Raw genomic sequence first — 12,759 nt, 5'->3', positions numbered from 1 at the left:
TACTGAAAACCGCTTGTCATTTCCTTTTGCTCCTCGTTGGGTTCGACACTCTTACTTATCAAGAGGACTACGATAGATCCCCTATACTTGTGGGTCATCAGGACTCTTTTCTGGCGCCGTTGCTGGGGAGTGAAGCGCCTTTGGTAGGTGCAATTTGGTAAGGAAAATTTTATAAAGTGTGCTGAAATTTACTATCACTTGTTACTATGGAACATAATCCTTTGAGGGGCTTGTTAGGGGCATCTTCACCCTGACTAGTAGAGAAAAGAGTTGCTACTCAACCTACCGAACCTACTGAAAATGTTTACTTTGAAATTCCTTCGGGTATAATAGAGAAAATGCTAGCTAATCCTTTCACAGGTGATGGAACATTACATCCCGATTTGCACCTAATCTATGTGGATGAAGTTTGTGGATTATTTAAGCTTGCAGGTATGCCCGAGGATGTTATCAAGAAGAAGGTCTTCCCTTTATCTTTGAAGGGAAAGGCATTGACATGGTTTAGGCTATGTGATGATATGGGATCATGGAACTACAACTGATTGAAATTGGAATTTCATCAGAAGTTTTATCCTATGCATCTGGTTCATCGTGATCATAATTATATATATAATTTTCGGCCTCGCGAAGGAGAAAGTATCACTCAAGCTTGGGGGAGGCTTAGTCAATGCAATATTCATGCCCCAATCATGAGCTCTCAAGAGAAATTATTATTCAAAAATTTTATGTTCGGCTTTCTCTCAATAACCGCTCCATGCTCGATACTTCTTGTACTGGTTCTTTTATGATGAAGAGTAATGAATTCAAACGGGATTTATTGGAAAGAATTAAACGAAACTCTGAAGATTGGAATCTCGACGAAGGTAAGGAGTTAGGTATAACACCTAAGTTTGATTGTGTTAAATCTTTTATGGATACCGATGTTTTCCCTAAATTTAGCACTAAATATGGACATGACTCTGAGATAGTAGCTTCTTTCTGTGAATCCTTTGCTACTCATGTTGATCTCCCTAAGGAGAAGTGGTTTAAATATAATCCTCCCATTTAAGTAAAAGTGGTTGCACCTATTAAAGTTGAAGAAAAGACTTTCACTTATTATGTTGATCCTGTTGTTCCTACTGCTTATATTGAGAAACCACCTTTCCCTGTTAGAATAAAGGATCATGCTAAAGCTTCAACTGTGGTTCGTAAGAGTAATACTAGAACACCTACACCCCCTGAGGAAATTAAAGTTGAACCTAGTATAGCTATGGTTAAAGATCTCTTGGCTGATAATATCGATGGGCATGTTATTTACTTATGTGATGAAGCTGCTACAATTGCTAGACCTGACACAAAAAATAAACATAGACCTATTGTAGGCATGCCTGTTATTTCCATTAAAATAGGAGATCATTGCTATCATGGCTTATGTGATATGGGTGCTAGCGAAAGTGCAATACCTCATTCCTTATACAAAGAAATTATGCATGATATTGCACCTGCTGAGATAGAGGAAATTGATGTTACAATTAAGCTTGCCAATAAAGACACTATTTCATGAGTTGGGATTGTTAGATATGTTGAAGTCTTGTGTGGGAAAGTTAAATATCCTGCTGATTTTCTTGTTCTTGGTTCCCCACAAGATAACTTTTGTCCCATTATATTTGGTAGACCCTTCTTGAATACTGTTAATGCTAGGATAGATTACAAAAAGGATGTTGTTACTATTGGTTTGGGGGATATGACTCATGAGTTTAATTTTGCTAACTTTCATAGACAACCCCATGATAAAGAATTGCCTAGTAAAGATGAAATTATTGGTTTTGCTTCTATTGTCGTGCCTCCTAATGATCCTTTAGAACAATATTTGCTCGACCATGAAAATGATATGTTTATGAATGAAAGGAGGGAAATAGATGAAGTATTCTTTAAACAGGGACCTATTTTGAAACACAACTTGCCTGTTGAAATCCTAGGGGATCCTCCTCCACCCAAGGGTGATCCCGTGTTTGAGCTTAAACCATTACCTGATACTCTTAAATATGCTTATCTTGATGAAAAGAAGATATATCTTGCTATTATTAGTGCTAACCTTTCGGAGCAGGAAGAAGAGAAATTATTGAAAACTCTGAAGAAGCACCATGCTGCTATTGGATATACTCTTGATGATCTTAAGGGCATTAGCCCCACTCTATGCCAACACAAAATTAAATTGGAGAAAGATGCTAAACCGGTTGTTGATCACCAATGACAGTTAAATCCTAAGATGAAAGAAGTGGTAAGAAAATAAATATTAAAGCTTCTGGGGGCAGGTATAATTTATCATGTTGCTGATAGTCAGTGGGTAAGTCCTGTCCATTGTGTCCCTAATAAGGGAGGTATTACTTTTGTTCCTAATGATAAATATGAATTGATCCCACAAAGAATTGTTACAGGTTATAGAATGGTAATTGATTTCCGCAAATTAAATAAAGCTACTAAAAAGGATCATTACCCATTACCTTTTATTGATCAAATTCTAGAAAGATTATCCAAACATACATATTTTTACAGGTTATAGGATGGTAATTGATTTCCGCAAATTAAACAAGGCTACTAAAAAAGATCATTACCCCTTAACTTTTATTGATCAAATGCTAGAAAGATTATCCAAACATACATATTTTTGCTTTCTAGATGGTTACTCTGGTTTCTCTCAAATACCTGTGTTAGCTGATGATCAAGCAAAGACCACTTTTACTTGCCCTTTCGGTACTTTTGCTTATAGACGTATGCCTTTTGGTTTATGCAATGCACCTGCTACCTTTCAAAGATGTATGACTGCTATATTCTCTGACTTTTGTGAAAAGATTTTTGAGGTTTTCATGGATAATTTCTCCGTATATGGAACCTTGATCGAGTTTTGCAGAGATGTGAAGAAACTAATCTTGTCTTGAATTGGGAGAAGTGCCACTTTATGGTTAATGAAGGTATTGTCTTGGGGCATAAAATTTTTGAAAGAGGTATTGAAGATGATAAAGCTAAAGTTGATGCTATTGAAAAGATGCCGTGTCCTAAGGACATTAAAGGTATAAGAAGTTTCCTTGGTCATGCCGGTTTTTGTAGGAGGTTCATTAAAGACTTCTCAAAAATTTCCAGGCCTCTAACTAATATCTTACAAAAAGATGTTCCCTTTGTCTTTGATGATGATTGTGTAGAAGCATTTGAAATACTTAAGAAAGCCTTGATTTCTGCACCTATTGTTCAGCCACCTGATTGGAATTTACCCTTTGAAATTATGTTGATGCTAGTTATTATGCTGTAGGTGCTATTCTAGGACAAAGAGTTGATAAGAAATTAAATGTTATTCAATATGCTAGTAAATCTCTAGACAGTGCCCAGAGAAATTATGCTACTACTGAAAAGGAATTTTTAGCAGTTGTATTTGCTTGTGATGAGTTCAGACCTTATATTGTTGATTCTAAAGTAACTGTTCACACTGATCATGCTGCTATTAAATATCTTATGGAAAATAAAGATGCTAAACCTAGACTTATTAATTGGGTTCTCTTGCTACAAGAATTTGATTTGCATATTATTGATAGAAAGGGAGCTGAGAACCCCGTTGCAGACAATTTGTCTAGGTTAGAGAATGTTCTTGATGACCCACTACCTATTGATGATAGCTTTCCTGATGAACAATTAGCTATCATAAATGCTTCTCGTAATGCTCCATGGTATGCTGATTATGCTAATACCACCTAGTTTCACATACCAGCAAAAGAAAAAGGTTTTCTATGATTTAAGACATTACTTCTGGGATGACCCACACCTTTATAAAGAAGGAGTAGATGGTGTTATTAGACGTTGTGTACCTGAGCATGAACAGGAACAGATCCTGCGCAAGTGTCATTCCGAGGCTTATGGAGGACACTACACACCACGCTGGAGATAGAACTGCACATAAGGTATTACAATCGGGTTTTTATTGGCATACTCTCTTCAAGGATGCCCATAAGTTTGTCTTGTCTTGTGATGAATGTCAAAGAATTGGTAATATTAGTAGACGTCAAGAAATGCCTATGAATTATTCACTTGTTACTGAACCATTTGATGTTTGGGGCTTTGATTATATGGGACCGTTTCCTTCCTCTAATGGGTATACACATATTTTAGTTGCTGTTGATTATGTTACTAAAGTGGGTAGAAGCTATTCCAACTAGTAGTGCTGATCATAACACCTCTATTAAGATGCTTAAAGAAGTTATTTTTCTGAGGTTTGGAGTCCCTAGATACTTAATGACTGATGGTGGTTCACATTTTATTCATGGTGCTTTTAGTAAAATGCTTGCTAAGTATGATGTTAATCATAGAGTTGCATCTCCATATCATCCACAGTCTAATGGTCAAGTAGAATTGAGTAATAGATAGCTTAAATTAATTTTTGCAAAAGACTGTTAATAGATCTAGAAAGAATTGGTCCAAGAAACTTGATGATGCATTATGGGCATATAGAACTGCATACAAAAATCCTATGGGTATGTCTCCATATAAAATGGTCTATGGAAAAGCATGTCACTTACCTCTTAAACTAGAACATAAGGCATATTGGGCCATTAAAGAGCTCGATCATGATTTCAAACTTGCCAGTGAGAAGAGGCTTTTTGACATTAGCTCACTTGATGAATGGAGAACCCAGGCCTATGAGAATGCCAATTTTTTTAAAGAAAAAGTTAAAAGATGGCATGACAAAAGGATACAAAAACGTGAGTTTAATATAGGTGATTATGTATTGTTATACAACTCTCGTTTAAGATTTTTTACAGGAAAACTCCTCTCTAAATGGGAAGGTCCCCACGTCATCGAGGAGGTCTATCATTCTGGTGCCATAAAAATCAACAACATCGAAGGCACAAATTCAAGGGTGGTGAACGGTCAAAGAATCAAACATTATATTTCAGGTAATCCCATAAATGTTGAAACTAATGTTATTGAAACCGTAAACCCGGAGGAATACATAACGGACACTTTCTAGAACGTTTCAAACTCCGAAAAGGAAGAGGTATGAGGTACGGTAAGTAAACCGACTCCAAAACAGTTCTAATAGCATTTTTCTCCGTTTTGGAATATTTAAGAAAATAGGAAAATAAGAAGTAGTCCGGGAAGGACACGAGGCGTCCATGAGGGTGGAGGGCGCGCCCCTTGCCTCGTGGGCACCTCGTGTCCCCTCCGAACTCCGTTTTCTTGCACGATACTTCTTTTGGTCGGTAAAAATTCATTATATAATCTCCCGAAGGTTTTGACCACCGTACCAAGCAAATATCCTCTGTTTTTGTTTCGAGCCATTTTCTGATAGATATAGATCACCATGACGTCTCCAAGTGCCCCCAAGGACAAGTTCTTCGAGAAGGTCATCAACCCCTACCTCACGAAAGTGCTGCAACATCCTCAAACCATTGAGATGCGTGAGGGGTTGCTGCACATCCGCGATGTTGAGGGACCAAGGAGGACCGGAAGCATGGAGACAAGGCTCGAGGAAATGGAGCAACAAGTTTTCAAGTGCTAGGAGATGGTGGAACGTGGACTCGACGCCAATCATATAATGATCACGGAGTTCACCAACAACCACAAGCTGGATGCCAAGAACATTGGGGAGGCCATCTTCAAGCTTCACGAGAAAATTGAGCGCCTCCAAGCCCAGATCTATGACCTGCAAAACCAAAACTGTGAGTATGAATATAGATTCAAGAGGATGAGTTTGGCTGAAGATTTGAGGATCCCAGAGACTCGATCATCCTTTTACGATGGTGAGCCTATGCCTTGGAAGATGGACGACAAGCCTACATCATCAACAACTCCACCATCACCACTCCCGAGGAAAGAGATATAACACATGGGTATGGGCACTCCCCTTGGCAACTGCCAAGCTTGGGGGAGTGCCCCAGTATCGTATCACCATCATACTTTTATCTTTACCGTTTTTCTTAGTTCGATCCTTTTGGTAATATCTTGATCTAGTAGAATAAAGTTTTAGTATGATCTAGTTTTGAGTTTTGCTTTATGATCCTTCTATATAATCGAGTCCGTGAGCTATATATAGTAAAGATTAGTTATGAGTCAAGGGCCTGATTATCTTGCCATGATCTGGAGGGAATAAAAATAAAAGAGAAGAGAAAGAATAAAAAGAAATAAAGAGATCATATGGTTCTTATGGAGAGTAATGACTTCACATATAAAGAGTATGATGAATAAAAGTTGTTGAGAGTTGACAAACATAGTTTTGGTCATCTTTGCAATTAATAGGAAGTAATAAAGAAATAGAGGTTTTCACATATAAACATACTATCTTGGACATCTTTTATGATTGTGAGAACTCATTAAAATATGACATGCTAAAGAGTTGATGTTGGACAAGGAAGACAACATAATGGGTTATGTTTTCTTACATCCAAAATAAATTATATTGTCTTGGATCATCCAACATGATGAGCTTGCCTTTCCCCCTCATGCTAGCCAAATTCCTTGCACCAAGTAGATATACTACTTGTGCTTCCAAATATCCTTAAACCCAGTTTTGCCATGAGAGTCCACCATATCTACCTATGGATTGAGTAAGATCCTTCAAGTAAGTTGTCATTGTTGCAAGCAATAAAAATTTCTCTCTAAATATGTATGATTAATTAGTGTGGAGAAAATAAGCTTTATACGATCTTGTGATGTGGAAGAAATAAAAGCGATGGACTACATAATAAAGGTCCATATCACAAGTGGCAATATAAAGTGACGTTCTTTTGCATTAAGATTTCGTGCATCCAACCACAAAAGCACATGACAACCTGTCACACCCTGATTTTCAGGCCACTACACTTAAGCTAACAATCATGATAAAATGTGGTTTGACAAAAACTTTTGAGTGTTTTGGACCTTGCCTTGATTTGGATTTTTGTCTTTTGTTTGTAAGTGCTCTAAAAATCAAATAAATCCTCCAACTCCTATACTTCATCTCCTTGCTCCAAACTCTTGAACCAATGATCATGCCATGTGTATAGGTCATAAAAATAATTTCTTACAAAAATAATTTGGCCAAATAGTATTTTCAAAAATTAGTTTTTCAAAACCCCCTGAATTGAGGTTTGCACTGCAAATACTTAATTAAGGGTAGTAAAAATCTTTCCAAAAATATGTTTGACTCCTATTAGATATAGGATACCCAGAAACCACAAAAATATAATTTTAGAAGTTATTTTCCTATTTTATTTAAAGGATTTTTCTTAAGTCCACAAATGGTCTTTAATAGGTTAAAATTATTTTTAAGCTTTACAAATAATTGAGAAAAATTAGGGAGACTCAATGGACATATATTTTCCATATATATGAGTTTCAACATATGGTAATGATCAAAATATTGGACAAAACCTCCCAAAACCATTTCTGCTCATTTCAAGGATTTGAAATATTTCTACAGGAAATATTTTTATAAAAATCCAAGAAAATTCTAACATGTCACATATGACATTTCTGATGATATTGCCAAGTACCATGTCATGGAGAATAGTATAACCCCATGAAACCCTCTCAAAACCACTTCTGTCCTTTTTCAAGTTTGAACATTTTTGCACTGTCAAACATGTCCAAATGCTCTCAAACTTGGTGCACATGCTCAAATGGTGTAATAATCTGCCCTAGACCAAATGGCACAAGTTGGAGAGAATGTTATCTTGCTCAAAGTGCCCCAAAATCCTCTCTGACCAGAATCAAATCTGAACAAGTTTGTACTACCAACTTTCTCTCCTTGACCCCAACTTTTGTGAGCATGTTCACATGACCAAATGAGGCCACTACACCAAGTGGTGCATCAATGAGAAGTGATTTCCTCAACTAGATCTACACAAGTCCATTTCTGCTAATTTCTAGGGTTTACAAAAGTTGCATTGGCAACTTTGCCCAAATAAGCCCCAAATTGGTGGAAGGCCCTAATTATATGTGTCATTTCACCCTGTGGAGTCTCATTCCAAATGGAGTTCATTTGCTTACCCAAACAAGCATCAAACACCTTCTGCCACTTTACCAAAATTCCATTTTTGACTTCTTCCACTAATCTCCATGGGCTCAACTTTGTACCACAGCTGCTCCTGGCCCTCTTCTACTTCCAGTAACTATGGCTGCATCTCAGGTCAATGATTGAGGGGTGAAACCACCTCATTTACCCCTCTGGACAGCCCATTTCCATCTCTCTCTCTCAACCCCACTTCTCTCCTAGTGGTTCACCAGGGCATCCAAGGCCACCTCCCCTTTGTTTACTCACCCCACAAAGCCCCAGACACTAGTGGACACGCCCCTCGCACATAAACAATGCCATGGCGTGCAGAGCTCGCGCTCTGGAGCATGCTACACTGCTTTCCGGCATTGTAGCATGCCCATTCCAAGGCCTCCCGTCGACCTTGGGCGCCGGAATCGTGTCCCCTGAGGCCGCCTCGGCGTCCATGACACGCAACATGTCGGGCCCTTCCTCCCTCGCCCTCCTTATCCCTCCACGAGCTCACCCGAGCACGTCCATGGACGCTGCCCATGGTGCACCGCGGCCTCACCCATTTTAAGCCACCCCGACCCTCTCTCTCGCCTGGGTTCGAACCTCCTCTCTCCCGTGCACCTCTCGGACACCCCCTCTCCCCCCTACGTGCTCTCCTGCCCCCTCCAAGGCCGGGTCACCACCGACGTGCCCTCGGACCAACCCAGGCCCACATTGCTTCCCCGCTCCCACTGAACGCTCAACAGGACACCCAGGGCACCAAGGATCCTCCCCCACGCACTAGGCCCTCCTCCCCGTGCTTGCCCTGCCCTGCCCGAGTCTCGCCCGAGCACCGTCCGCCGTGGCCGTGGCCCCACTCGCCTTCGTCCTCCGTTGGACGTGCTGACAGGGGGAGCGGGCGCGGCGTAGTCCCCCGAGCTCGCCGGTGCGCCGGCCACCCGCAGCAGCGCCCCTGGTCGCCGGGGACGAGCTCGGACTCGCCCCCTCTATTCCTGCGGCACGGGAGGCCGCGCGAGGAAGAAGAAGGCCGGCCGGTGGACCGGCGACCCCACCGGTCAGCCTCTGCCGACGTGTCCAACCGGACCCACTCGGGTTAAGTGGAGGCAGGATCCGCGGGAACCGCCTTCCCGGTAGGGAAACGTACTCCCCTAATACGCCGTCGGCGTGGCCCTCCTTAGCCGCGTGGCCGTGTAGCTGGGCCGGCCCAGTGCGCTGCGGTTCTATGCTGCGCCCAGTGCGTGGTATAGGTATAACCCCCACTTCCTTTGTCTTTTTCTTTTTCCAGAAACTTGTAAAATATCCCAAATATTCATATTACCTCCAAATTTGATGATTCAAATTTCTAGTAGTTTCTAAAATCATGCCCTATCTCATGGTGCTATTCTCAGATTTTTACACAAGTATCTATTTCACAAATAATTATCAAATCTCATTTTTTTCCATTTCTGTCATAAAGTTTAGAAAATCACAGAGGGCTCAAATTTGATCCAAATGCCATGATTCAAATTCCTAGATGCTTCTAAGTTCATAACTTAGCTTATGAACATTTTTATTAATACTTTCTATCCCACATAAAATAATGAGCCATTTCTTCATATTTGTCAACTTTGCAAATTCATAGGAAATTCATTTGAACTCCAAATCCATTGAAACCAACTCCCAGATGATTCTAAAATCATGATTTGTTAAATGGGTGCCTTTTCTCATTTTTCAAAAATATGTTTCTGTACACTTCTTTCAAATCCATAAACCCCTTGATTCCATCATATCAAAACGTTTAGAAATATTCACTTATCCAATTCCATTGAAATCACTTTGGTCATTCCTCATATGACTAGAGGTATCCTAGAAAAGTCCAAGTCACATTTTTAGAGCACTTTTATTTTCTACCTTGTTGTGTTGCTTATTGTGGTTGCTTTCGACGATAGTTGACGAAGTAGACGAAATGCTCGGAGTTGGACCAGAGATATTTGAAGACCTCGAAGACTTTGTTAAAACAGGCAAGCAGCCCTTTGACCATGTCTATGAAACCCTTTTTATGCATGTCATATAGCACCATATTGTTGTTGCAACGGAATCATGATGAGGAGGTAACCACTTTGATGGGATGCCTCTGTTACTTCCTCGTTGATACTTGCATTGTGCATGACCCTACCTCCTTATGAGGGTTATGCCGGTGGGAGTAGATAGGATGCTAAAGTAGTTGCTACGCAAAAGGGATGGGAATATGCATGGTGATGGAGACAAAGTATTTTCAAAAGACTTTTCGAAAACCCCCATCGGGTGCCACTTATACCCCGGGGGAGATGATGATTTGGGTAACCACTTGATGACGAAGTGGTGTATCGAGGCAAGTGTGTGTGTTGTTTTTGAAAACGGATTGGTTTAAGTTGCGACCGTTATTCCAACCTTACATGCGCAACCACTCTACCCTTGTATGGGAAAGGGCATTATTGATTACCTAGGTCGATACTAGCTTGGAGCCCGCATTACTAGTGACGGGAGAGTTGTTGGTGCGCTCTCTCGGGACGGGGTCGTGCCAGGTAGGGCGGCCAAGAACATTTTTATGGGGCACCGGACACACCGTTGGTACCCCGTGCCAGTGGTATGTGATGAATATGGGAGCAAGGCTCCACAATTTTTAAGTTGTGAAATGCTGGGCACGGGGGTTACTACGAATCGAGTGGACTCCATGTTAGTGTCGTCTAGGGAAAGATAGTGATCGGGTGCTTACCCCGGGTACTTGAGGTACCGCGGGTCGTGGATGACACGGAAGTTCCCCGGATCTTGTGGGTAAAGTGTGCAACCTCTGCAGAGTGTAAAACTATTCGAATAGCCGTGTCCACGGTCAAGGACAGTTGGGTAACCGCTCTTGGGCTACGTCCACATGTTTACAAACCAGTGTATGTGTGTGGATAAGTGGGAAGAACTACTTGGGTCAAGTCAAAGGACTTGACATGATTGAGTTGGGTTGATGCCCACTCTATTTATGTTGGTATCTGTAACCTGTCCTCATGGTTACTTGAATTCTCCTGATGCATGATTTACCAGTTATTGAACATGTCATAACACAACAAAATTAGCTTTCTGCAAAAATTTACCTATGTCATGCATTGTTGTATCTTGAGCCAAAACATGGGTTGCTTGCAAGTACATTCAAAGTACTCATTGGCTTGCCACTAGTTATTTTATTGGCCAGGCATGAAAGAACAAGATATAATGAAGAGTAACTTGGTGACGAACATGTGAGCTAGGACGCTTCCCAGTCAGAATGCCTATAGGGTTAAAGCAGAAGGCATGGGTCCAAGTTGTTATTGAAGAGTTCCGCTGCGATGATACACTCAAGACTTGACCATAAAGGTCCTACTTGTGTAAAACGATATGTATGGATGTAAGACTCTTGTTATTCAGCTTCTGTGTGTTCATTGAGCATTGATCTCTGGGATCACTGTACATGTGCATGAGGTGATCTCGACTTATGAGTCGGGGTCCCCACAGAACCTCTGCTTCCCTCCGCGAAGGGCCTATTTTTTATCCTTGTCTTATACTTTATGCAAGAGTCATGCTGATCTTCACCTTTCCTTTTTACATTTTATCCTTTGGCAAGCACATTGTGTTGGAAAGATCCTGATACATATATCCAATTGGATGCAAGTTAGCATGAACTATTATTGTTAACATTACCTGTCGGTTTCAAAACCGGCGGATCTCGGGTAGGGGGTCCCGAACTATGCGTCTAGGCCGGATGGTAACAGGAGGCAGGGGACATGTTGTTTTACCTAGGTTCGGGCCCTCTTGATGGAGGTAAAACCCTACGTCCTGCTTGATTGATATTGATGATATGGGTAGTACAAGAGTAGATCTACCACGAGATCGGAGAGACTAAACCCTAGAAGCTAGCCTATGGTATTATTGTATGTTATGGTTGTTGTCCTACGGACTAAAACCCTTCGGTTTATATAGACACCGGAGTGGGTTAGGGTTACACAAGGTCGGTTACAGAGGAGGAGATATCCATATCCGTATTGCCTAGCTTGCCTTCCACGCCAAGTAGAGTCCCATCCAGACACGAGACGAAGTCTTCAATCTTGTATCTTCATAGTCTAACAGTCCGGCCAAAGGATATGGTCCGGCTGTCCGGAGACCCCCTAATCCAGGACTCCCTCAGTAGCCCCTGAACTAGGCTTCAATGATGATGAGTCCGGCGCGCAGTATTGTCTTCGGCATTGCAAGGAGGGTTCCTTCTCCGAATACATCACAGAAGAATTTGAATATGAGGATAGTGTCCGACCCTGCAAAATAAGTTCCACATTCCACCGTAGAGAGAATAATATTTTCGCAGATCTAATTTGCTGGCTTGTTTTGGCAGCATGACGTTATGTCATGGCCCGGTGATTATTCAAACCGTTTTTCTTCAACCAGCTCCACACATAACGCGAGTCGGTTTCTTGACACGTCTTGTCAAAGCAGAGATCGTGTTCCCCCAATTATGGGATTCTCATTAATGCGGTCGTGGGTAACCCAACCGTGTCTAGGACTACTAGATTATAGGCAAGTCCTAAACGGCTACGGAGAGGACGGTTGATATTCACCCTCTTTATAAAGCGACAAGGTTTTCGCTTTTTCCCTCTCGTGCTCAATCGAACCCTTCCCCCGCCTCGAGTTCTAACACCCAAAGCCCAGGTTAGGTGCTCCAGATCTTCAATCATGTCCAGATCCAGCCTTCAAGGCCGATGGATGCCCTCCTCCGTTACGGAACAGGACATCAA

The sequence above is a fragment of the Triticum urartu genome, chromosome 3 (assembly GCF_003073215.2).
Source record: "Triticum urartu cultivar G1812 chromosome 3, Tu2.1, whole genome shotgun sequence".
Taxonomy (NCBI): Eukaryota; Viridiplantae; Streptophyta; class Magnoliopsida; order Poales; family Poaceae; genus Triticum; species Triticum urartu.
Note: the sequence above shows the minus strand (reverse complement) of the source record.